The sequence below is a fragment of the Mustela nivalis genome (assembly GCF_964662115.1).
Source record: "Mustela nivalis genome assembly, contig: HAP1_SCAFFOLD_946, whole genome shotgun sequence".
In the NCBI taxonomy this organism is placed as follows: Eukaryota; Metazoa; Chordata; class Mammalia; order Carnivora; family Mustelidae; genus Mustela; species Mustela nivalis.
The window spans coordinates 123248-151055 of NW_028135718.1; the positions used below are offsets into that span (position 1 = coordinate 123248).

General features: G+C 41.3%; 1 pseudogene across 1 annotated transcript; it reads left to right on the forward strand.

Moving 5' to 3' along the window:
• Nucleotides 1–1375: 1375 nt before the first annotated feature.
• Nucleotides 1376–27791, forward strand: LOC309857609 (lipase member K-like; annotated as a pseudogene). Its single transcript has 10 exons — nucleotides 1376–1486; nucleotides 3914–4028; nucleotides 10315–10513; nucleotides 11748–11857; nucleotides 12997–13133; nucleotides 18340–18486; nucleotides 20359–20430; nucleotides 22680–22751; nucleotides 26474–26709; nucleotides 27758–27791. The product of its transcript is annotated as a lipase member K-like (transcript).
• The last annotated feature ends 17 nt before the right edge of the window (nucleotides 27792–27808 follow it).

Below are 27808 nucleotides of genomic sequence, written 5' to 3' on the forward strand. Positions count from 1 at the left end.
TGAGTGGGTTTGCTGCTTGGTGGGTTACAGAGAGAAACTACACCAGGTGTGTTGTCGCACAAAGACAACAAATAAGGAGATCCCGGGAAATAATAACTTCCAAAGCTGGGACCCCTGAGCAAGTGTGGATGGGTTCCTTTTCTCAGGGTGACGATGAGTATTTAAATACAGGAGCCTTGTCGTAGGACCTACTAGAGGCACGGACGAGGTTGAGCATGCGCCCAGAGGAACCTTGCCTGCACATACATTGCATGTTATGTAAATAAGCTTGTGCCCCACCTTGAGTAGAGATTTTAACGTTATAAGGAGGTAGAGACAACCAGGTCACTCCACGGTCCATCTGAGCAGGCGTGAGTCTGGCTTTAAGCTCACACCGGTCATGGTGCTCTGGGCGACTGGAGCTCTTCCGCTGGACAATTGTTATTGCTTGAGGGGTGTACTTTGGGTTTCTATCATAGAGTGTTGTGCCCATCATGGTTTCCCACCTCCCCCATCGGCTTAAAAGATAGGCTGTAAAAAATAACTTAAGGAAAATGTCAGGTGAATGTGGATGGGTAGGTGCAGCGGGCAGTCAAAGTCAGGTCTTAGGGTCAGTCATGAGGGGTTTGGCAGCAGACAGTCTTTTTTCTCTCTCTGTCATTTGCTTTTTGTCATTGGGCTCAACATATGTGCACAATTCACATTGCTTTTCCCTTAATATTATTTGATAGAGATTTCACATAACACTTATAAACATTGTACTTGATGGCTGGATAATACCGTTCTTCCTCGCCCATAATTTTTATTTTATCAATCTCTTAGTTGGTAAATTTCTCTATATTAAGATATATAATCAGGAGTGATTTTATAATATGTATTTCTTTATTATTATGCATATTATTTTTCCTTTGGATAGACTGCTGGAAACAATCGCTGAGTGAAAAGTATGAATATTTGTAAATTTGTATGTCATGGTAATAAATTTCTCTCTGTAAAGTTTGTGCCAATGCTTACTCCTATGATCAGAAAAAAAGGAATTAATTTATTTGATAACTATTGAGACATTGAATGCGCTTCATGAATATATTGGCCACTATATTTCTTTCTCTGCAAATTCTACATTCCCTTCTTTTGTCCAGCTGTGTAGTGGAGACTTATTTGATGTTTATGCTTTCCTTCCTTACTTAATTCCTTCTTACTTTTCTTACTAAAGATTCATCATTTCATATTTTTTCTTGGAATTAGTCTTGAATATTAAGTTTATTGCTTGCTAAAACACAATCTAGAATCATGTTTCTACTCTCTCCTGCAGTCGTATTACAGAAGAATCACACAAAGTTCACTTGTAGCCTTCTTTCTGATGACAAATATATTAATATTTCCTTTTCTAGGCAGACCCCAAATGCGGCAGCTTTTAACAGCAGCATACTGGATGCTTCTACTTGGACCTGTATATGGCTATCCCAAGATAGAAAGTATAACAAATCCTGAAGCTAATATAAATATTTTAAGTCTTTCATGAAGAATAAACATTAAGATAAAAAATTATTAATGTATCATCATTTTAGATCTAATTGGTGTGCTTGTCTACAAGCAGTTCTGCATTGACTAAATCTGTGTTTGTGCCCCTGTTCCCTGGCATGGGCTAACCAGGTCTGGAAGTTGCTAATCTAAACTTTTAAAGATATGAGCCAAGTTGAGGCAGTGATATTCCCTTTCCTGGCGGTTTGAGCTACCATCTGATGGTGGTTTCCTGAAGAACAGTTCCATGAGTTCATATTGACGACCTCCACAGAGTATCTCTGCATTCTCCCTGAAGTTCTTTCTAAAGTCATTTCTTTAATTTGTGAGCTGTTTCAATGTTTTTCTTTGTTTAATAATCCATAAATGGTTTCTGTTGTTTATAACTGAAAGTATCTTAACATAGAGAAAATTATACCAGAGGTGAAAAGAAATAGAGTGGAATGGAACAGTGTTAGTCAAAAAAGGAGAGGAAAGAAGGAAAGAAAGAAAGGGAGGGAGGGAGATACAGAGGAAGGAAGGAAGGGAGAAAAAGAAAAGAAGAGAAAAGAAAAGAAAAGAAAAAAGAAGAGAAAAGAAAAGAAAAGAGAAGAGAAGAAAAGAAAAGAAAAAAAAAAGAAAAGAAAAGAAAGGGAGGGCACCTGGGTGGCTCAGTGGGTTAAAGCCTCTGCCTTTGGCTCAGGTTATGATCCCAAGGTCCTGGGATCGAGCCCCACACCGGGCTCCCTGCTCAGCAGGGAGCATGCTTCCCGCCCCACCCCCGCCTCTCTGCCTGCCTCTCTGCCTACTTGTGATCTCTCTCTCTCTCTCAAACAAACAAACAAACAAACAAATAAATAAGGGAAAAAAGGGAAGGAAAGGAAGAAAGAAAAGAAAAAGGAAGAAAGGTGGAAAGGAAAGGAAGAAAGAAAATGAAGGAAGGAAGAAAATTACCAGTTTCCACCATAGTCTTCATTCCAGTGGGTTACTCCATACTCTTGCAAACATTCTGCACCAGTGATGTCCTCACCCATGTCAAGGCTGTGTTAAGACTTTAAGAAGAATGAAACTGCCACAGTGTCTAATTAGTTTCTCCTGTTGTTCCTCTCCCAATGGTAAACAGCAGGCATCCCTAACCTCCTACATGGCTGACCTCACAGTCCGTGACTATATGTGATCAAGTGGAATTTTCCCTCTTTCTCTCATATTCACACACATTCTCTTCCTTCCTGGTCTGGGTGCTTGGGGTTCTTAATTATTCTATAAAGATAATGAGAATGATAAACATCTCCAGGGCACTTGTAGGTGCCAAGCACTGTTCTAGATACTTTATGTAAAGTCCTCAGAACAAGTTTGTGAAGAGATACTAGTATTGTTTTTATTTTACAGTTGAGGGACAAAAGGGTTAAATAAGTTGTCTGGAGTTGCCCAGCTAAGAAAATAAAGAACTAGCTTTCAATGCCATGTGGTTTGTCTCTAGAGTCTAGGCTCATAACCACTGCTTTAAATGCATATGCACATCTTTTGTGCACATTGCATGGGTACCTGTGTAATACTGTGGTAAAGCCATGAGCTGTGGGGCTAAGCTTCCTTATGCTTTAATTTTGTCTTTCTCTCTTCCTAGCATACAATCTCAGATAGATTGGGCAGCTTGCTGACACTCCGTTCTCTCCGTTGTAAGTGGGTACAACCCCATCTCAAAGGCTTGTTGTAAGGATTAATAAAGCAGAACATATACACCACACTCTTTCTGCTGAAGATGACCAGCAAACAACATTTCCCCTACTGCCTGTGTATCTATCTGCACAGGAGGTTTCATTTGGGTTCACTCTCTCTTCTTTGCATCTTTCCCTCTGGTCAACAAGCTGACCTAGGTCCACAAGCTCCTTTGACATTGATTTCAGTTCAGTTCAGCCCTTTGAAATCTTAAGCAGAGATCAGAAGGACAAGAGGGAGGTCGGATGATTCATTGCCCTCGTTTCCTCCATGTGGTGTCCTTAGGTGGGCTGTCTCCTTCACCATGTGGCCCTTTCTACCTATCTCATTCTGGGCCTTGTGACTACTTTCTCCTACCTCCCTTTAAGGTTTTCTAGTCATAGATCACTTGTTACCCACCATGGAGTCCTATGCAATCCCCATGGCTTCCCTCAGTAGCTGACCATGGCCATACAATTTTTTTCCCAAACATTTTGAGAATGAACCTGGGTGGCATTAATAATATCAGGAGGTATGATCACCCTACCTTGCCTTCCCCTGCCTTTGCATGCAACCTTCTTCTAAAATCTTCCTCAGGTGATCCTGATTTTCCTGCTACATTCTATCCCAGTACTTAGCTGAACAGTAGATTGTGTAATTCAAAGTGCAATACTGCAGTGTAGGTATACAAACTGAGAGGTGACATCATGGTTGTGTTGTTTTCCTCTTCTCTTTTCAGAGCCAGATTATTTCCTACTGGGGTTACTCTTGGGAAGAGTATGATGTTGTGACCAAAGATGGTTATGTCCTCAGAATTTACCGGATTCCTCATGGAAGAGGATGTCCCAGAACAAGTAGGATTTATTTTGTTATGAAAGGAAGAATATCTACAGCAGAGATTCCTGGGGATGCTGAGAGAAGCAGAGCAGACAGGCAGCTTTTGTTCTGAAATAAAAAACTCATCACCTCCACCAGTCTCACTCCATTTCACTCGTAGAATCTTCTGGAGTTTTTCAAGCATTTAGATACACAGTTGGAACAAACAACACAGGAGTTAGGGACACCACTGAGTTAGGGACACCACTACCCCCACTCCAAGCAGCTGAAAACTCACATGTAACTTTTGGCTCCCCCAGAACTTAGCTACTAATAGCCTACTGTTGACCACAAGCGTCGCCAATAACATAAATGGTCAATTAACACATACTTTGTCTGTTATGGGCATCATATACAGTATTCTTACAGTGAAGTGGGGTAGAGAAAATGAAATGTTTAGAAAATCACAAGGAATAAAAAATACACTTAGAGGACTGTACTGGATTTATCAAAAACTGTTAATCAAATAGAGTCATATTGATATGAATACACTAATAGTAGGAGATTTTAACATGCCTCTCTCAGAAATAGACAGATCATAGAAGCAGAAAATCAATAAAGAATCAAGAGCATTGAATGACACATTGGACCAGATGGACCTCATAGATATATACAGAACATTCCACCCTAAAACAGCAGAATACTTATTCTTCTCAATTTCACATGGAATCTTCTCAAAAATAGACCACATACTGGGTCACAAATCAAGATTCAACTGATACCAAAAGACTGAGATTATTCCCTGCACATTCTCAGATCACAATGCTTTGAAACTGGAGCTCAATCACAAGGAAAAGTTCTGAAGGAATTCAAACACCTGGAAGCTAAAGACCACCTTGCTTAAGAATGCTTGGATCAACCAGGAGATCAACGAAGAACTGAAATAATTCATGGAAATCAATGAGAATGAAGGCACTTCAGTCCAAAACCTATGGGATACAGCAAAGGCAGTCCTAAGGGGGAAATAAATAGCCATCCAAGCCTCCCTCGAAAAAACTGAAAATACCAGAACACAGCAACTGTCTATACACCTTAAAGAACTGGAGAATCAACAACAAATCAAACCAACTCCACACATAAGAAGGGAAATAATCAGGATTAGAGCTGAGATCAATGAGGTAGAAACCAATATATCAATAAAACTAGAGCTGGTTTTTTTTGAAAGAATCAATAAGATCGATAAACCATTGGCCACAGTAATCCAAAAGAAAAAAGAGAAAGCCCAAATTCATAAAATCATGAATGAAAAGGGAGAGATCACAACTAACACTAAGGAAGTAGAAACAATCATCAGAAGTTATTATCATCACTTATATGCCAATAATCTTAGGAACCTAGATGAAATGGATACATTTCTAGAAAACTATAAACTCCCAAAATTGAATGAGGAAGAAATTGACAACCTGAATAGACCGATATCTAGTAACAAGATTGAAGCGGTGATCAAAAAACTCCCAAAAAACAAGACCCCAGGACCTGACGGATTCCCTGGGGAATTCTATCAAACTTCCAAAGAAGAAATAACACCTATTCTCCTGAAGCTGTTTCAAAAAATTGAAGCAGAAGGAAAACTTCCAGACTCTTTCTATGAAGCCAACATTACCCTGATCCCCAAACCAGGCAAAGACCCTACCAAAAAGGAGAATTTCAGACCATTATCACTGATGAATATGGATGCTAAGATTCTCCAAAAGATCCTAGCCAACAGGATCCAACAGCACATTAAAAAGATTATCCATCATGACCAGGTGGGATTCATCCCTGTGCAACAAGGATGGTTCAACATTCACAAATCAACCAATGTGATAGAACAAATTAATATGAGAAGAGAGAAGAATCACATGGTCCTCTCAATTGATGCAGAAAAAGCATTTGGCAAAATCTAACATTCGTTCCTAATTAAAACGCTTCAAAGTATAGGGATAGAGGGAACATTCCTGAACTTTATAAAGCCTATCTATGATGACCCACAGCAAATATCATTCTCAATGGGAAAGAGCTTGCAGCCTTCCTGTTGAGATCAGGAACAAGACAAAGATGCCCGCTTTCACCACTCTTGTTCAACATAGTATTAGAAGTCCTAGAAACAGCAATCAGACAACAAAGGGAAATAAAAGGTATCCAAATTGGCAATGAAGAAGTCAAACTCTCTCTCTTGGCAAATGACATGATTCTTTATATGGAAATCCCAAAAGACTCCACCCCCAAACTACTAGAACTAATACAGCAATTCAGCAATGTGGCAGGATACAAAGTCAATGTGCAGAAATCAGTGGCTTTCTTATACACTAACAATGAAAATACAGAAAGGGAAATTAGAGAATCGATTCCATTTACTAGAGCACCAAGAACCATAAGATACCTGTAAATAAACCTAACCAAAGAGGTAAAGGATTGGTACTCAAGGAACTACAGAACACTCATGAAAGAAATTGAAGAAGACACAAAAAGATGGAAGATCATTCCATGCTCTTGGATCGGAAGAATAAACATTGTTAAAATGTCTATACTGCCTAGAGCAATCTATACTTTTAATGCCATTCCGATTAAAATTCCATCGGTATTTTTCAAAGAGATGGAGCAAATCATCCTAAAATTTGTATGGAATCAGAAGAGACCCTGAATCGCTAAGGAAATTTTGAAAACCAATAATAAAACGGGGGGTATCACATTACCAAATTTCAAGCTTTACTACAAAGCTGTGATCACCAAGACAGCATGGTACTGGCATAAAAACAGACACATAGACCAGTGGAACAGAGTAGAGAGCCCAGATATGGACCCTCAACTCTATTGTCATTTAATCTTCGATGAAACAGGAAAAAATATACAGTGGAAAAAAGACAGTCTCTTCAATAAATGGTGTTGGGAAAACTGGACAGCTATATGTAGAAGAATGAAACTCGACCATTCTCTTACACCATACACAAAGATAAACTTAAAATGGATAAAAGACCTCAATGTGAGACAGGAATCCATCAGAATCCTAGAGGAGAACATAGGCAGTAATCTTCTTTCAAGATATGTCTCCAAAGGCAAAGGAAACAAAAGCGAAAATAAACTTTTGGGACTTCATCAAAATCAAAAACTTCTGCACAGCCAAGGAAACAGTCAAGAAAACAAAGAGGCAACCCACGGAATGGGAGAAGATATGTGCAAATGACAGTACAGACAAAAGGTTAGATATCCAGGATCTATAAAGAACTCCTCAAACTAAACACACACAAAACAGACAATCATATCAAAAAATGGGCAGAAGATATGAACAGATACTTATCCCATGAAGACATACAAATGGCTATCAAACACATGAAAAAATGTTCATCATCACTAGCCCTCAGGGAGATTCAAATTAAAACCACATTGAGATATCACCTTAATCCAGTTAGAATGGCCAAAATTAGGAAGACAGGAAACAGCATGTGTTGGAGGGGATGTGGAGAAAGGGGAACCCTCTTCCACTGTTGGTGGGAATGCAAGTTAGTGCAGCCTCTTTGGGGAAGAGTATGGAGATTCCTCAAGAAATTAAAAATATAACTTCCCTATGACCCTGCCATTGCACTCCTGGGTATTTAGCCCAAAGGTACAGATGTCGTAAAAAGAAGGGCCATCTGTACCCCAATGTTTATAGCAGCAATGGCCATGGTCGCCAAACTGTGGAAAGAACCAAGATGCCCTTCAACGGATGAATGGATAAGGAATATGTGGTCCATATACACTATAGAGTATTATGCCTCCATCAGAAAGGATGAATACCCAGCTTTTGTAGCTACATGGACTGGACTGGAAGAGATTATGCTGAGTGAAATAGCATAAGTGAGCTGAGTGAAAGTCAAGCAGAGAGAGTCAATTACCATATTGTTTCACTTATTTGTGGAGCATAACAAATAGCATGGAGGAGAAGGAAGTTGGGGGAAATTGGAAAGGCAGGTGAATCATGAGAAACTATGGACTCTGAAAAACAATCTGAGGGGTTCAAAGTGGCAGGAGGTGGGAAGTTTGGGTACCAGGTGTTGGGTATTATAGAGGGCATGGATTGCATGGAGCACTGGGTGTGGTGAAAAAAAATAATGAATACTGTGATGCTGAAAATAAAAAAGAAAAAGCCACGCATAAGTGGACCCATGTTGTTCAAAGGTTAACTATACACTGTTTATTTAATCTTTTTATACTCCATCACATTTTCCTTCCAAAAAAGCATGAAAGAAATCTTGGTTTTGTTCTGGAGATACCCTTGTCAGGCTGACAAACCAGAACCCTAGGAGTCAACTTGACACTTTCTTCTTCATCACTTCCTATATGCAATGAGTTGCCAAGATCTACCAATTTTACCTCCAATCTTTCTATTATCTGAAAACTTCTTTCTGCTTCAGTATTCCTCAAGTCTAGGCTTGGACATGATCACTGTCTTTTTCTTCAGCTATCCCAACAGCTTTGCAACTTACTTCATTTGTAATTAGTTCTCTTCTTAAGTCATTGGGACTTCATGTTTTAAGTAAATCTGACCTGATTTTTTAGAAGATTATATTTTATTTATGTATTTGAAAGACAGGGAGAAAGAGAAAGAGGGAGAGAACTCATTAGCAGGGGGAAGGGTAGAGGGAGAAGCAGACTCCTCGCTGAGCTGGGAGCCCAGTGGGGTGCTCGGTCCCAGGACCCTGGGATCATGCCCCGAGCCAAATTCAGACGCTTAACTGACTGAGCCACCCAGGCGTCCTAAGTTGGGCCCAATTAGTGCTATACTTAAACTTGATTAATGAGTCAGTCCTAGCTCCCTACAACACAGACTGATCTCTGTAGAGAAAGGGGGAATTCATCTGACAAGAACTCTTTGCTTTCTTCTCTCAAATCTTAGCTCATTTGATCCTTTGGAGTCTTGTATAATGAATCTTACCAGTATCAGAATGGTTTATCGTGTGAAGAGAAAAATCTAGATTATAGATAACCCCATTACCTTTGAAAATAGTCATTGAGAACTTTGTCTGCCCAAACTTTTATTTTGGTTCACCAGGTAGCTGCTGAAATGCGTGAGCTGGACAGTTGACTCTACAGTGAGAAGATCCAGGGTGGGCTATGGCTTATGACTGCTCTTTAGCAATAACTGAGCAGAATTAATAACACTCCTTCTTTCCGTTTCCTCCAAAGGTAGACTGAATGAACGTAAAGTTTAGTTTCTTGTGTCTGGGTGACAGAAGGCTCTCTGGGACCCCAGTGTAGCTGTCTGATCCCCAGAAACTGGTCTAGCCCAGGGGAGCTGAGGGGCTCCTGGGTACCAGCACAGTTACAAACCCTTTGTAAAAGACAAGAACACCATTGTCACTTTCTCTCTTGTTTGTGTCTCAACACCACTTCCCACCTTCTTCTTCATCAAGCTGTCCCAGTTCTACATTGTGAACAGGACTTTGCAATTACACTTTGCATAACATATTCCTGAACACCTTGCCTTTTGTTGTTTAGCTTTCTGACAATGTGAATGAGACCATGTGGCGTGGGTAAAATTGAGCCTAGTGCCTGGATCCCAGTCAATATTCAAAAATGGCACTTTTTAATGTTTCTGTTATTATTTTGAGAAAAATTTAGTTTGGTAGTCAGATGCTCCGTGAGACAGCAAGCCTTATTGATATGAATAATCGGAGAGAAATAATTCATTATGCTGGACAATCTTTTATGTATTTTTTAAAGATTTTTTTGTTTATTTTAGAGAGAGTGACAGAGGATAAGTTCAGGGGGGAGCAGAGATGAAGAGAAAGAATCCTGAAGCAGACACCCCTCCCCCCACTGAGTGCTGAGCCCAAAACAGGGCTCCATCATAGGACCTTGAGATCATGACCTGAGCCAAAGGCAGACACTTAACTGACTGAGCCATCCAGGAGCCCCTAAGTATTTTAATTCTAATTTAATTCTTTTGACTACACTAGGAGATAGCATTGTTATCACTGCCCATTATACAGATAAATTAACTGAGGCACAAGGGGCTAATGTGTAGTAGAATAGACTTTGAGCAAGAACACCCTGACTCCAGTGCCCACAGAACAAAATAAAACAGTATATATAATCCAAATTTTACAAAGAGAAAAATAAGACAGAAGATGACAAATTACTTTCCCAAGTAAGTTGTTCACAGAGGACTCAAAGCCACTTTTGTCAGGTGCCAAATGCCATCTCTTGCCCTCTGTTCTGCTAGAGGAAGTCAGGAAAGAGGATTCCCCTACAGACCCTGAGGGCATGGAGACATGAGAATCTTGTTGCCCATGTGTGTTTCAGCTCTGAGACCGGTCTTGTATTTGCAACATGGCTTAATCACGTCTGCCACTAACTGGATATGCAATCTCCCGAACAACAGCCTGGCATTCCTTCTGGCAGATCGCGGTTATGATGTGTGGATGGGGAATAGCCGAGGCAACACCTGGTCCAAGAAACACTTGAAATTCTCACCCAAATCTCAATAATACTGGGCCTTCAGGTAAGGAGCTGCGTTCTAATAAATAAAGGGTTTACCTTGTTCATGGACACGAATACCCTTGGGTTTTCCCCTTTCTGTGCACACACAACTCAGTGGAATCCATAAGAAGGAAACAAATGTTTCTTCCTCTACACAGGCTCTGGAGAAATGCCCTTATTCACTGCATTGTTGTTTATTTTAAAAACCCCGCTTGCTGGTGTGAGTGTGTTTGTGTGTGTGCAAAATATATATGCAAAAAGAAAAATCAAAATGCATTTTTAGGAAGGTTAATTCCAGGACTATCACTTGGCCACTGTGTACCCCAAAGGAAGCTTACATGGGGTGCTTGCTCAAGTAGAAATTGATGGAGAAATGGGACCAGAAACAAGGTTCTGGGTGCAAATTTTGAGGCCCAGACATTTATGATAAGCCAAGAGTGAACCCTGGGTGAGTCTGCACAAGTGGTACCTCCAATGTTTGTTTGCTGAGGAGGAATAAACCATTGGCTGGCAGGGCTGAGACCTGAGCCTGGAGTCGGGGTCCCAGGGAAATAAAAAGAAAGCCTGAGGGCGCATAATGACAGAATAGCAGAGTTGCCAGCAACAGCTCCTAGGGCATGGTCTGCTCTAGAAGCCACAGCAGCCAGGAACGACCATCCATCTTGGCTCAGGAGCTAAGAAGCATGCCTTACTGGCCACTAAAGCCATTGATGCCTTTCTCGGTATTTCCTCATTCCTCACCCCAGTGCCACTCTGTGACAACACGAGTACAGGTACCATGATCATTCCCTAGCTGAGCATTTTCCCAGCTACATCAGTAAAGCAGCTAATGTGATTGATAAATACATAGATCGCTGTGCCACTTCCCTGGAAATTCTGATTCCATCTTTCTGGGCTGACACCTGAAGATCTGCTTGCTTTAGTCTGCTTTTAACATAAGCATCCCAGACACTGTTCTTTTCAAGGGGGGTTGGTAAATCTGCCATAGAATTTAATGAACTATGACAAGGCTTACAGGGGAATGCTCTCTGGGCCTTTGCAAAGCAGAATTTTCCAATTCTGGTCTTTTCACCATGTGACTCTTACAATCAAGGGGACATCCCCAAAACTTGCCGAGATGCCAAAGTTCTATATTGACTGTAGTCTTAAACTGACAAAAGCTATGTCTCTATACCTGCAATCAACATGTCTAAATATTGCAGGCCTGACAATGGATGGTTTCTTTTTCCAGTTTTGTTGTTCTTTCTCTTTGGCAGCATGGACGAGATGGCTGGCTGTGACCTTCCAGCCACAATCTATTTTATCATAGAGAAAACTGGGCAAGAGTGACTCTATTATGTGGGCCACTCACAAGGCACCACTATCAGTATGTTCAGGGCAGGTGGGATCTGAGAGTGTCAGAGAACCTTCCAGATTCATGAAAGGATTCAGGACTTCTTTCCTCTGTGCAGTCTCAAACTTGAGGACTTGGCCTGGGAAACCATTTCCTCTGACTGGTTTCTGAAGAGTAAATAAAGTGAGGAGGACACCAGGGATTTCTGCTGCTTCAGGACTTAACTTGGAAATGGACACACTTATTCACGTGTGTATATACCATACACGGTTGCTGGATGCTGGTTTAGACACAGGGAAAGCCGAGATAAAAATGATACAGTCTTTCCCTTAAAGAGCTTTCAATTGAATGAGGACACCAAAAAGAAATCAGAGAACTACAAACTGTGGAAATCATATGCCATAATTATTGTTTCTTTTTGTTCCCAGAGGCCCTGGGATAGGCTAGAGGTTGATGGGGCCATGTTGACAATGGCATGAGGCACTTCGCCCCCTGCCCTGCTCCCCATGTAGCTAGACACCTCAACAATACTAATAGCATCTCCAGCAGGCTCTTTTCTGCATCTGAATCCTGACCAGGTTTCTGGTGTAAAGTAGGTCTTTGGATGCTGTGCATCTTACATACTACACCTCATGGCAAACCTAGAAACATTTAAGACCATTTTCCTCCATGTTTTACAAATGGCTGAACTTGGAAATCCTTCCCAGTGGCAAGAATGCCAAAGTATACCTTCCGTTTTATATATATGTGATCCAAAAGAATCATCCTGTGAGGATTCTGTTTTCCACATTTACAGTTTGAGCAAACTAAGACATGCCACGGCTAGTGAATGGGAAGCCAAAATTGTGGGCCAAATATTGTCTGATACCAGAGTATGGTTAAGGTAGAGTGGCCCTTGGGGTCTACCTGGCCATGCCCCCCAGTGGATGTTTGAACCTTTTCTGCAGCACTATGAGTAGACTTAAATTCTGCAGGGACAGGAAAGTCACTGCATTTTGAATTACCCAATTTTCTTCTTGAGAAGTTTAGGAAAGTTTTCCTTACCAGTGGTAGTTATTTTGAGTTGTTTTTGTAGTGGCTGTTGTTGCTTTTAACATGCCTCCTTTTGCTCTCATTTATGGTGAATGAAGAATTGTTTTAAATATATAGACTCGTGTGTTTTTCCCCTTCAGCCTTTATAGCATTCTCTACCAATCCAGAGATGGATAAAAGGATTAAGATATTTTTTGCATTGGTTCCAGTCATCATGGTGAAATACACCCAAAGTCCTATGAAAAAATTCAAAACTCTTTCCAGAGAAGTAGTCAAGGTATGTGACTCCAAGTTTAAATCTGTAGTTACTAAAACTAGTTCTATTTTCACTGATTTCAAGAGAAGAAAACCTTAGACAAAATGGCATTTTACAAGCTTCTGAGACTATCATAGATGTAAGATGTCTACATAGATCTGTTGATAACATAATTTTACTGACAGGGTTCAGGGAGCTCACACCACCAATACCATTGTCTAAGTCTAAATCAGGGGTTTCTATCCCATGTCCTTTCTCACTCACAGATAAAGCCAATGTTGAGGTGATTAACTGATTTGTTTAATCTCGTGGGTTAAATTTCTCTCTAGCGGCCCCTGGGTTTTTAGGAGCAATATGGGGTAGGGATTGAAAACAGAGCATGGCGGTGGGTGGAATGTGGTTGGATCCTAGATGGCTAGGTAACTTTGGTCAAGACCTTATGAGTTTTGTGAATCATGTTCTTCACCCATAATGATAGGATCTATTTTTTAAGATTTTATTTATTTGATTGACAGAGATCACAAGTAAGCAAAGAGGCAGGCAGAGAGAGGAGGAAGCAGACTCCCTAAAGGGACCCCAAAGTGGGGCTCAATCCTAGGACCCTGATATCATGATCTGAGCAGAAGACAGAGGCTTCAACCCACTGAGCCATCCAGGTGCCCCAAAGAGGGAATATTAATAGATCCTACTCCTCGAGCTGCTGTGAGAATTTAGTTCAGACTTGTGAATCCCTTAGAACCTGGTCTTGCACATTATAAAAATTTAATAAATGTCAGTTACTCATTGCTATCAGGATTTGCCTAGAACCTACTTTCTTCCCACATGAAAAGTCCAACCTTTAAAAAAAAATTTATTTATTTATTTATTTATTTATTTATTTATTTGAGAGAAAGAGCATGAACAGGAAGGGCAGAAGGAGAGGGAGAGAGAATCTGAAGCAGACTACTTGCTGAACATGGAGCCTGATGTGGGGATAGATCTACCAACCCTGTAATCACCACCTGAGCTGAATCAAGAGTTACCCAACTGCATCACCCTGGTGCCCCACTGAAAGCCCAACCTTATTCAACTGCCCATGCTTCATAGACTCTTAGTCTGTTGACTCCTCAAAATCTGGGCAATATCCTGAACTCCAAATTCCCTCTGTGCACTTACAGATAACGAATCTGATCAGTTACTCTGTTGAAATGAATTGGTTTAGTGTGTTTTCCTCTAACAGATTAATATGGGCTTCTCCCATGGCAGACTGAAAGTGATTGCTGCATTCAGTGATTTCAGTTAAAGCGGATGGAAGGGAGAGCATTTTTGTAGAAGCCAGGGATTCAGGCTTGTGAGAAATAAGTAAATTAGCCCATGGTGATTCAGTTCCATACCTATAAAACCAAGAAAGATGCAAATAAATAAAAAGATACCCTGTGTTCACGGACTGGAAGGATTAATATCACTAATGTGCCCATATAAACCAGAGAGAACTGCAGATTCAGTGCTATCCCTATCAAAATTCCAATAGCAATTTTCACAGAACTGGAAAATGTGATCCTAAAATTTGTACGGAAATACAAAGGCCCCAAATAGCCCAACCAATCTTGTGAAAGCAGAGCAAAAGGAGAGGCATCCCACTTCCCGATTTCAAACTCTCTTTCAAAACTATAGCCATCAAAACAGTATTGTACTAACATAAAAACAGGTGCATAGAACAGTGGGATAGAATAGGGAACCAGAAATAAACCCACACTTCTGGTCTACTGATCTCTGACAAGGGTACTATGAACACACAATGGTGAAAAAAACAATCCCTTCAATACATGGCATTGGGGTACCTGGAGACCCACATGCAAAAGAATGAGGGACGCCTGGGTGGCTTAGTCGGTTAAGCATCTGCCTTTGGCTCAGGACATGATCCCAGGATTCTGGCATTGAGTCCTGTGTCCAGCTCTGTCTGCTTCCTCTGCCTGCTACTCCCTCTGCTTGTGCTCTCTCTCTTTTGTCAAATTAAATCCTCAAAAAAGAATGAAACCGAACCCCTATGTTACACCACTCACAAAAATTAACTCAAAGTAGATTGAAGACTTACACTGAATATCTGAAACCACAAAACTCCTAAAAAAATTATAGAGGGGGCACCTGGGTGGATCAGTGGGTTAAGCCTCTGCCTTTGGCTCAGGTCATAATCCCAGGGTCCTGGGACCGAGCCCCACATCAGGCTCTCTGCTCAGCAGGGATCCTGATTCCCCCTCTCTCTCTCTGCCTGCCTCTTTGCCTACCTAAGATCTCTCTCTCTCTGTCAAATAAATAAATAAAATCTTTATTTAAAAACAAGCATAGGGAAAAGCCTCCTTGACATTGGTCTTGATGATGATTTTTCTGGATAAAACACCAAGAGAACTGGTAATATCAGCAAATGGGACTAACTAAAAGCTTCAACAGCAAAGTAGTGATTAATATATTGAAAATGCAGCCTACAGAATGGGAGAAAATCTTTGCAAACCATGTATCTGATTAGGGGTTAATTACCAAAATATATAAAACGCTCATACAATTCAATAGCCAAAAAAGCAAGTAATCCTATTAAATAGGGCAAAGGACAAGAATGCACATTTTTCCGAAGAAGATATGCAAATGACCAACAGACACATGGAATGATGCACAACTTCACTCATCATCAGGGAGACGGAAACCAAAACCACAATGGAGCATTGCCTCATAATCGTTAGATGGGTTTTACCAAAAAGACAAGAAATAAATGTTGGCAAGAATGTTGAGAAAAGCGAACCCTTGTATGCTACTGGTGAAAATATAAATACCTATAGCTCTTTTGGAAAATAGTAAAGACAAATTAAAATGGGAAAATTTAAAAGAACACCAAAAAGTCAAAAGAGAATAAGGAAACCAGATGAAACTCGTGGGCACAACGCTAAGTGAAATGAGCCAGAAAGAGAATGACAAATACTGTACTGAATCACTTATATGTAGAATCTAATATTAAAAAACCAATTTCATAGAAAAGGGGAATAGAATGGTGGTTAGTAGGGGCTGGAGGAGGGGGAAATGGGGAAATGTAGGTCAAAGCATACAAACTTCCATTTATAAGACACTTACTGTCTCATGATATCAATTATTCCTCAGTAAAGTTGAAAATGAATGAAGGAGTTAAAAAAAGGGTAAGATTTGTCAAATTTTTTTGGAGATTGAGACAATATATGTTTAAGCATCGTATCTGGCTTATAGCAGGTGCTCAGTAAGAATTATCTAGTATTATTATTTTATTTTAGATTCAAAACCTCAGCACCTGGTGCTTCAGATTTCCTAATTACCAACTGCTTCTCCTCTCTACCTCTTCCACCCATGTTTAACCCCTGAGCATTTCCGTGTTCTTGCCCCTCTATCTTTTTTCTAACCTACAGCTTGCTTTGACCCTTTCCTCTTTGCATGTTATCTATAGTAGTAAGGATTGTTAGTATTGTCTTCCTTTCTTCCATCCTTTCTCTATTTCCTTTTTTCTTCCTCTCTTTAGAGGCAGAGGGAGTGAAAGAGTCCAAAACAGGCTCCACACTCAGCACAGAGCCCAAGGTGGGCCTCGATCTCACAACCCTGAGATCATGACCTGAGCCAAAATCAAGAGTCGGACACTTAACTGACTGAGCCAACAAAGCACCCGTCTTCATTTCTAAAAGAAGAACCTGTGGCTCAAAAAGGCTAAGCACCCTGTCCCAAATGACCCAGTGAATGGGTGGTGGAACCAGAACCTGAACCCAGATCTGACCAGGCCATCTATGGTCGATGTTCTTTCTTCTACATAGTCATTTCCCCTCCTTTCCAATGCCAACCTGAAAAAGTCAGTTCTGGATCCTTACACAGTCATGCACATGGTGCCTAGTTCAGCAGGCCACTGAAAGTTGCATATGGCCCATGTTCTGCTTGACAAACCATGTGACCTGGCATTGGGCCCTGTACCTAGAAGGAACTCCTTAAATTCACAGCAACTAGAACTAGATGCTGCTACGTGACAAGTACGCCCCCTCCAGAAGAACTTGGAATTATAGTCTACAGGTCACGTTGGCTACACCTTAGGAATAGGCGCTGCATGGTTGGCTGACCTGCATTGCTATCCTTCCTCTTTCGGTCAGGGTGAAGGAGCAGTTGTCTGGCTTCAGCTCAAGTAATGATCTCAGGGTCCTAGGATTGAGCTATCAGGCTCTGCACTCAACAGGGAATCTGCTTGTTTCCCTCCCTCTTCCTCTGCCCCTCCTGCTGCTCTCTTTCTCTCTCAAATAAACACATAAAGTCTTTTTTTAAGAATATTTTCATCTTTGTATCTAATTTAAGATTATAAAACAAGTTATTGTGAAACAAAGGCAAGATTCATCATCTATGCACAGGAATTATATATGAATTTGTGTTCTAATTTGAAGGGATTCCTAAAGTTCAGAAGGTAAATTAAACTCACTGGCAATATTGCCTAAAATTCCATTAGTAGAGTTTGATTTGGGGGGGTTAAGCTTTTGCCTCTGGAAGAGTTTGCTGAAAGATTCTGGAACAATCATTCACTAATTATAATAGCAGTTATTGTTTGAGGAGTGTTTACTAGATTATAGAAACTGCAGAAGGCTCCTTTTTTTTTTAAAGATTGTATTTATTTGACAGAGAGAGAGAGATCACAAGTAGGCAGAGAGGCAGCGGGGGGGGGGCAGGCTTCCTGCTGAGTAGAGAGCCCGATGTGGGGCTTGATCCCAGGACCCTGAGATCATGACCTGAGCTGAAGGCAGAGGCTTAACCCACTGAGCCACCCAGGTTCCTGCAGAAGCCTCCTTTTAAACATGACCTATTATCTTCACAACATACTGCATGTTAATTTTTCATGGCAGTGTTGAGAAACTTCTGGATAATTGAAATTCAATACTTCCTTAAGGTATAAGAAACAGAGTCCAAAATTGAACCAAGGTATCCCCAACTCCAAAGACTTACCAGTTCCCTACAGGGACTGGTTTCACAAGAGGCATTCTCAAAACCCCCCAAGTAGAGGATCTTGGGAAAAGGCATCAAGTGGAAAGTTGGAAAGACCACCAGGGTAGGTTGGGAGAACCAAAGACAAAATTTAACAGAGCTCTCCCTTTCAATGAGGACTAATATAGTGCAGATACCACCTCTGTCCAGCCCTTGTCTGTTCCTTTCCACTCTTGACATCCACATCCATGAAATCTGATGGTGTCTTATACTCATCCTGCAGGCACTATTTGGTGGCAAGATGTTCTACCCTCATATGTTTTTTAACCAATTCATTGCCACCAAGGTGTGCAACCAGAAGCTATTTCGTCATATTTGCAGCAACTTCCTGTTTACTTTGAGTGGATTTGACCCAAAAAACTTAAACTTGGTATGTGTAAGTAGTCAGAGCCAAGAAAACAATTTTTTGTTGCACAGAGGTGAAAAGAAATTGTATTGAGTCATGTGAAGACCACATTTCAAGACCTTTCTTTCTTTCTTTCTTTCTTTCTTTCTTTCTTTCTTTCTTTCTTTCTTCTTTCTTTCTTCTTTCTTGTCTTCTGAATTGAAGATACATGGTGATGTTTTCCAACCAAAGCTGAGGAGTCCACCTGCTTTAGTAAGAGAATCTGAGGAGAAGGCTTGGCCACTGAACATTCTCACCAACTCTTGCTATTGGCCAACATGCTGCCCTTGGAAAGTCCTTCACTTACATGAAGGCTATGATTTTGAAATTTACCTTGCTATGCCTAAACACTACCCCACACCTACCAAAGTAGAATCTTAGGGAGTAAGCTCAAGCATCTGCTTTTGAGCCAGTCTTCCTCTTTCATAGGTGACTTGGAAATAGTCATTTTGTGAACCACTTACTTCTTTAATCCAAAGAGGTTAAGGGGTGGCTTTCCAATGTTAAGCATAGATTCACTGTTCAAGGGACACTGAGAGGGATAAGCTGGGTTACTGGTGAGTTCTCTCCAGATGAAATCCTTTTCTTCCTCGGTCCCCACTAGCTGAGCCAAAGAGTCAGCTACTTTGCACTGTGTATTGTTTACTCCCCAGCCAGAGAGGAAGTATCTTTGAAATCAGAGGCAGGACAAAGCTGAAAATGGTCTTTGACTATCTCCCAGACTTCTTCCCAGAGCCTAGTCTCCCTCTGTTAGTGGAAGGCACTGATAACACCTCTCTTGCTTTCAAGCAAGACTTATAAAGGTGGTTTATGGAAAGCGTGCCTTAGTCACTGGCTTTCTACATCCCCCCCACCCTACATTATTCTCAGTTTACTGAAGGGAACTATGCTTGTTTATCACTTCGATGGAGGCATATCATGTAGGCAGAGCTGAGTAAGAGGACCTTTATGCACATCCAATTGAGATCATTTCAAAAGTACCTTCAAGGCATGGCATAAGAACTTGCTAAAGAAAGACTTCACAGAATAACTCCCATGGAGGGCCTTCGTTGTACACTTTTACAGTCAGATTGGCCCTTTTTTTTTTCACTGTTGGGGACCATACTATGGAATATTACAGTCTCTACAAGATTGTTTTAGTGGATAAGCAGGGACTCATAAGTAAGAGTTTGTGGAACTTCGAAAAACTTCACAAGTCCAGAACTCACCCCTAGAAGTAAGTTTTAATATTGATTCAATAGGTTTGGGTAGTTCATGAGGGGTTGTGTTTTTTTAAAAGCTCCATGATGCTTCTAGTAGGCTTACTTTGGTGGAAATATGTAACTCTTTCATATATGCAAAAAAATATGCAATGGAGAATACGAAAAAAAATTTTTTTAATCCAGAAAAAAATGTAAATGTTAATGGAAGCTACAACACTGGTTCGGTTATGTCCCACATATGGTGGGTTATGTCACACAAACTTTCAGAGAGCCCTATAAAATATTGACCACGTTGTTAAAATCAGAAAGCAAACATTCAGATCTGTCAATGCCTCATGATAAACAGCTGTCTGGGAATGTCTTTTGGGACTCAACTTAGGGTGAGGAGGTCACTGTGGCTTTTACCCCTTGACCCCCTGGACTGTCAGACCTGTCTGAGGTGAGGCTGGAGAGAACATGTGTTAGTGCCTTCGACGCTGCAGGATGGCCTCTGGACTTTCAGAAGGCTGCACAGGGCAGACTAGAGCCAAGGGAGGAGAAAGTTCTTCAAGAGGGTATGGTACATGTTTATTCCTGACAGAGAGAATATTCAGGTTTATTTGTGGTGTGGTCACATGAGTAGCCTCTAGATGAGGAAAAATTCTCTCCTTTGCAGAGTCGCTTGGATGTTTACTTGGCACAGAGCTCCGTGGGCACGACTGTTCAGAATATGCTGCACTGGACCCAGGTAAAAGCTTTCTATTCCTGAGATGAGGTCCATGTAGGTCTGAGAGACCCCTGAGAAGTGGTCTCACAGAGCCCACTGTGGGGTTGTGCAGTGACTTCCTGTTCTCTCTTCTGTTCATGTCCTCAATAGTGTCTGGTGTACAGGCCTAGTTCTCACAGATTCTGACTGAACTGTGATTGTCGGATCCCTACAAACTGCCTTTTCTGGGAAGGCTTGTATTTCCTCTTTTGGAAAATTGTCAGTTCTAACAGAACTTTATTCAGCATGATACGGGCTGTTTCAGAAAGATCTGCTCAGCTTCCTATTGGCATGTGGGCCATTTCAGAGCATGGAAATCATGCTTTGTTCTGAGCAAATTAAATGTTAGAGAGGGACTAAACTAGATTAATGGTTTCTGGTTTTACCCTCAGTTTCAAATTTTTTTAAGTGTTCTACTTATCCTATTATTCAATATTCAGCAAGTGCAGAGACAAGTCAAATTCAATTAGTAGAGATTTCTGAGCCACGTATGTATGAACATGTGTGTGTATGAAGGGGGAAAGGGAGGAGTAGAGAAAGGTCTTCCCAGAGTTTTAATATATCTGAGATGTCTAAGAATCTTTAACCTCCACCCAAATAAATTTGTTCAGTGGTTTGAGGTTGAGGAGCACTGCTCTAGATAGCCTGAAATACTAGTTGAGGATTTCTGAACTCCTCTGAAGAGTTCTACCCCCCAGGAGCTAAGCCTTCAAGTTCCTGCAGGAAAAAGGCCTCCTCCTGGTGAGGAGATGGTTGGAGCCTGTGATGGGCATGGCCTTCCAGGTGACGTGACCTCAATTTCACATTTACTGAGCACTTACTATGTGTTCCTGCGACCCATATATGTGATTTCATTCAGTCTCACTGAATTCTTAATAACGGTCTTTCCATGGAGGTGTTGGAACACCCATTCTACAGATGTCCTAGCCAGTCCCTTACGCATCTCCCAGCTGACTGCTCTTCAGAAGGTCTCTTCTCCTGTGACAGAAAATCCTCTTCAGGACAGGCATAAGTCAGGACAATGTGGGGAGGGGATGAGATAAATCACGTGGCTCTAAGTTACTCAGACAGTCAAGGCAGGGGTGATGAGGCTGATACTGATGGTGGTAATTAGGTGTCACCCACTTCATATGCATTATCCTATTTATTTTATCATTGTGTTACCCTATTTAAACTTCACAACTAAAAAGAAAAAAAAAATCTCCACAGCCCATGAGGAGGGTGTTGTCATTTCCATTACACAGATGAGCATTGGGGAAGATGACCTAAGTAGCCCACAATAGTGCCTCCCATTGCCAAAACCCTGCAAAATTCCAACAGCAGCAGACTACTGCATCTGTCCTTAGACATCATGATGGGACTAATTTTAAACTAAAAAACTAAAAATCAGGATTAAATCAATGAGAGTGGGAAAAAAAAATCAGAGAGTCAAGTTAAGGAAAAAAAAACCTTGGATTAGCCTGAGAATCATTTCATGAAGCCCTTGAGACAAATGTGAATGTTACCTGCTTCCTGGCAAGCCACAGAACAAAGAACCCTTAGGTGTAGAGGCTTATGAATATTTCTATTCTAATAGCCAAAGTCTAAACATTAAAATGCAAATATGGGCACGTGTGGTGTCTCAGACCTGGAGGCTGTGGCCACAGGAACAGATGACATGGGAGACACAGGCTGCTGGGCTCTGCAGATGGGGGACAGCAACACTGTACCTCAAACAGAAAGCACTGAGGAGACTCCGAGTGAATAAACATTCCTTGCCTTGGTGACAAAAGTGTTTAAGAATAAGGAATATGGTCCTAATATCCTAGACCACCTGCCTAGGATAACGTACAAAGCTGTTTGTACATGAAAACAGTCACTTTTCAATGTAGGATATGTCCAGCTGGTGCCTTTTAAAAAAAATATATTAAAATTCCTGAAGCTAAGATATTCAAGAATCATCCCACCCATCCTTGTAAACATTTCATAGGCATTAGAACACTTAAGGACATTGCTGCCTGAGGGTTTTCATTCGAGAAGTATGGGGGAAGGGATTGAAAAACAGTTCTGTGAATTAGTATATCAACATTTATCATATGATCAGGTTTATTCCTCTTTACTGGGTTTTAGCTCTTGTGCCAAAACAGTGGGATGTGATGTCATAGTCTTTGTATATTTTCTGTTTATTGTCTTTCAATGTGTGCTGTCTTCTTATATCACGGTAATACATTTTTATTTTTATTTTATTATAGGCTGCTAATTCTGGTCTGTTCCAAGCTTTTGATTGGGGAAATGCTGATCAGAACCTGAGGCACTTCCACCAGGTACAGAGATGGCAATAATCATCAGGGGCACCTGCTTGAAAACTAATAAAGTAGTATTCACTCGTTAAACACCAACACTACCCCAGATGTTGTATATCAGTCAGATGCTACTTCTCTGTTTCTTGCCAGGTTTCACATCATGACTGTGATCCTCATGAGGACTGTGCAAGGTAAATATGATTGTCCTCATTATGCAGAGGCTCAGAGAGGTTATGTAAATTGCCAAAATTATTTAGCTAGTAATGGACCTGACTATGACCCAGGGTTCCTGGATTTTGTATCCATTCTTCTTCCACTGCACTTCTTCCTTCTCAAAAAATAGAAACTCTCAGCACTTTGGGACAGTTCTTTGGGATGCCATGTATGACTCACAAAACAACAACAACAACAACAACAGTATATGGATCACTAAAGATATACCAGACAGAACTATCACTCTAAGGGACAAGTGCTGTTATCTGTCAGAGATACAGTGAGTCAAGATATTTCCTAACACAATCTCTGAAAACATTTGGGGCCAAAGTTCTATATTAAATGGCACTAGGCTATGTTCTATTTGTTGTTATTTTTCCAGCATTTATAAGGAAATCTGTATATGATTTTGGCCTCATGCTAATAGACTGAGCTCAAATTAAACAAGTAGTCATAAAAAACATATGAGTTCCTCAAATCAGGAATACGAAAAAAATTGGAATTTTTTTAAAAAGCAAATTTTCAGTGCTACTCAAACTGCAATATTGAAATTGCATAATTTTGGCTGGTGTGAAAAATCCAGTTTTCCTCCCGAACTTCTATAGTTTTCTCCTAAACTGCTGGCCACCCACAGACACATCTACTATGTCCCAAGTGCCGTTTACTCTTGTAACTGATTGACTCCTGGTCCTTGCAGGAGTAGAGAGTTGCTCAAAGCAAAGTGTCTTGGTTGATAAATTTATCTATGGCCTCAGATATCAATTTGGTTGAGAACTGAGTCACAAGGCTTAACTCTACCAGTGTGCTCACAGATCCTCAGAATACTGGGTGGGGAGAGGGGGTAGTTCAAGTTCATTTACAATCTTTTGCTTGGGACCTTGGAGGGAATGAATAATGGAAAATCCCAAACTGAGGGTAGATGAAATCAAGTGTACAAAACAATAGCTTTTGCCACAAGTATAAGTAATAGCCCTAAATTAGGCAGGCGTGATTATCAATGTAATCACCAATCCTTTATTACCACGAGAGTAAAAAAGAATTTCTTGGCCCAAAGCCAGCACGTCTAATTTGCATCCTGATTTTCACATTCAGGTTTGCTTTGCCATCTTCTAGGGTCCCTTTCGTCCTTCCTAGGGTCCTAAATCATTGCGGAGACCCAGTCTGTTGCCATATACTTGCTAGCACACGCTACTCCCTCTGGGTTGTGCTCTCGCCTCCTTGCATCCGGGTCGTTGTGCACTGTATGATCCCACTGAGAAACGCACAGAGTCAGGGGAAGCACGTCTCTTCTTGCCTCTGCTGTTTTTGCCTTTGGGCACTGCGTCAGTTCCCCTGAGCCATTCTGCTCCCCTGAGCCCTTCTGCACTCACTTGCTTGCCGACCTTTCTCAGTCCCTGTTGCAGCTACACCTTCTCACTGACCACTTGCTTCTAAGCCCAAGGCCGCAGTAAGGCGTACGTGGAAACAGTAATATATTTAGCGATGCGAAGACCCAGACACCAACACATGGACTGCCAGTGACTTCTGTAATGACTAAAGCCATGCTCTCTGCCTGAATACCGCCCTGCTCAGGGAATTCTGGGTGCACATTCGCCGAATTAGGGACAGCCCCCCATGTGCATTTCTCATCTAGGAAACCTCTCCTGGACAAGGTTACAAGTTCCTAAGGATCTGTACCTTTTTCTGTATGACCTTTTCTTCCTAATGTTGCTGCCAAAATTAATGATGGTGAATTTTCTTTTTTAAAGATGTATTTATTTATTTTCAGAGAAAGAGAGAGAGCATGAGTGGGAGGGGTGGAGACAGAGGGAGAGAATCTCAAGCAGGCTCTGCTCCCAGCATGGAGCCTCGTGCAGGGCCTTGATCTCAAGATCTCAAGTTGACCACCTGAGCCAAAACCAAGAGTTGGAGGCTTAAACAGAAGACAACTCTATTTTTTTAAGATTTTATTTAATTATTTGACAGACAGAGATCACAAGTAGGCAGAGAGACAGGCAGAGAGAGAGAGAGGAGGAAGCAGGCTTCTGAGGAGCAGAGAGCCCGATGTGGGGCTCAATCCCAGGACCCTGGGGTCATGAGCCGAAGACAGAGGCTTTAGCCCACTGAGCCACCCAGGTGCCCCAAGACAACTCTATTTTAAGTTTAAAAATACAAAAGCAGTATGCTTTACTGAGTTAAGAAGTGTGGTGGGAAATTCACAATAGGTAAAAACTTAAACACTGTCCTCCAGGCTCTCCTGCTCCCTCAGTCCCTCTCTCTTTCTCTCTCTCTCTCTCTCCCACTTCTGCTTGTGTATGCCCTTTCCCTTCTTAAGCTATTTTTAAAAGTAGTAGTGAAATGGTGCCTGGTGGTACTTAGCTCATAGCATTCTTCCAACCACAAACCCAAAGAAAAAGCCAGTATTTTTCTCAGTTACTCTAGCCGCAAGGTTCAGAGCAAGCTCTGGCTTGGTTTTTAGCCAAGTACCTGTCTCTCATCCAGTCATGGAGGCCAGAAGGATGAAGGATGGATAGGACAGGCCTGGTCATCTTGGACCACTGATAAACTGGAGGATGGAATTTGTCAGATCCACGTGAGAAACACTGTATGTCCAGAGAAAAGGGGCAAGAGAGTAATACCACAGCCACTCTTCTCTGGAACTGGCTGTCTCCTTCTTAACTTTGTATTTCAGATGTTTTCTTTTGTTGGTCTCAGTGCTCCCCCAAGAGCCTGTTCAAGTGTCAGTAACTCCTTGTCCAGATTTCTGTGTATGAGAAGAAGCATTTACATGTATCCAGTACATAAACACATCTATTTTGTTGGAAAAGGACATAGTCCCCATGCAAGTGTTACTAGAAAGATGGCCCCCATAGGAATAAGTGTCCCCTTCCCCTAGAATTCTTTCCTGTTTTCCTCCAAGTGCAAATCAGGAACAGAATGGTTGTGGGTTTTTTTTTTAATTTATTTGACAGACATATCATAAGTAGGCAGAGAGGCAGGCAGAGAGAGAGAGAGGAGGAAGCAGGCTCCCTGCTGAGCAGAGGGACTGACGCAGGGCTAAATCCCAGGACCCTGAGATCAGGACCTGAGCCAAAGGCAGAAGCTTTACCAACTGATCCACCCAGTTGTGGGTTTTTTGATCATTGTTGTTCATTTGCTCACAATTGAACTTACTCCACAAAAGTGTTTTTAAGTACTTTGAACATTTTAATGTTTATAGATCACTAAGTGTATTCTAACTGCATGCTTGGAGCATTTGAAGAACTTGCTTAACAATTAATAGTTAGGGCGCCTGGGTGGCTCGGTGGGTTAAGTCTCTGCCTTTGGCCCAGGTCATGATCTCAGGGTCCTGGGATCTAGCCCCACATAGGGCTCTCTGCTCAGCAGGGAGCCTGTTTCCTCTTCTCTCTGCCTGCTGCTCTGCCTACTGTGATCTCTCTCCCTCTGTTAAATAAATATAATCTTTTAAAAAACCAATTAATAGTTAATGCTACTTCATTAGGTGGTTTTCTGTAAAAACTTATTTTCTCTATCTCTTTACTTGTATCTAGCTTACACCTTCCTTATATGACGTCACAAAGATGGAGTACCAATGGCTGTGTGGAGTGGAGGACATGACTGTGTGGCTGACCCTCAAAGATGTTGAGAATTTACTCCCTAAGATTACCAGGCTTATTTACTACAAGTTGATCCCACACTACAATCATGTGGATTTTTACCTCAGACAGGACGCGCCCAAGGAAATTTACCAAGACCCTATTAGACTGATGGATGAATGTTTGGAAAAGTAAATACATTTTCCTTTCTCTAAGTAAGTGGATTCTCAAACTAATAACGTGGCACACAAACCCCTAAAGTGACCCCTCCAGTGATTTTCACCTTCTAGTGTCCAAGTGTTGGGGTAATCCTCTCCCCTGAGTATGGGAGTGCCCTGAGACTTGCTTCTGACCAACAGAACTGGCAAAGGGTACAGTGCCACTCCCTTGGTTAGATCATTTTTACGGCAAAGGTGATGGGACGTCACTTCCAGATTTCATTTTATTATATGAGACTCCATCTAAGTAGACAGGATAAGAGCTTCCTCTTGTCAGCTTGATGAAGTGAACAGATATGGAAGCTTGCATGGCAAAGGAGCCACGTGTGACATCTGGCATCTGCAGGTGGCCTCCAGCCCACAACCCAGCAAACTGACGGATCATTAGTCATACAGCTGCTGGATGAATTAGAACCAGCTCTTGGGTGAGAGTGGAAGCCCATTATTCCCCAGTGTAGCCTCCAGTGGAGAAAGCAGGCTGGCCACACCTCATGTGCAGCCCAGGAAGTCCCTGAGCAGAGGAGGGAGCTGCATCATGTCCAAACTGTGGATGCACAGCAAGAGTGAGAAAATAAACGGATATTCTTTTATACCTCCATATTTGTGGTTAATTTCTTTTTTTTTAAAATTTTAAAGGTCTTTGTTTATTTATTTGACAGACAGAGATCACAAGTAGGCAGAGAGGCAGGCAGAGAGAGAGGGGGAGGCAGGCTCACTGCTAAGCAGAGAGCCCAATGTGGGACTCGGTCTCATGACCCTGGAATCATGACCTGAGCTGAAGGCAGAGGCTTAGCCCACTGAGCCACCCAGTCACCCTTTGTGGTTAATTTCTTACCAGCAATAGTGAATTATTGTTGATAGTAATAACAAACCATGACCATTATTATTATTATTATTATTATTATTATTATTATTATTTTGTCTCTTTGGTTAAACACTTGAGAGACCCTGTTCCTTATTACCTTTATTTCCTTCTTTCTCTTGTTTTGATGAACTTTCTTAAACATTTTTTGTTTTGCAGATCTGCTAGCGATCAATTGACAGTGTTTGTCTGAAAAATATCTTGGTTTTG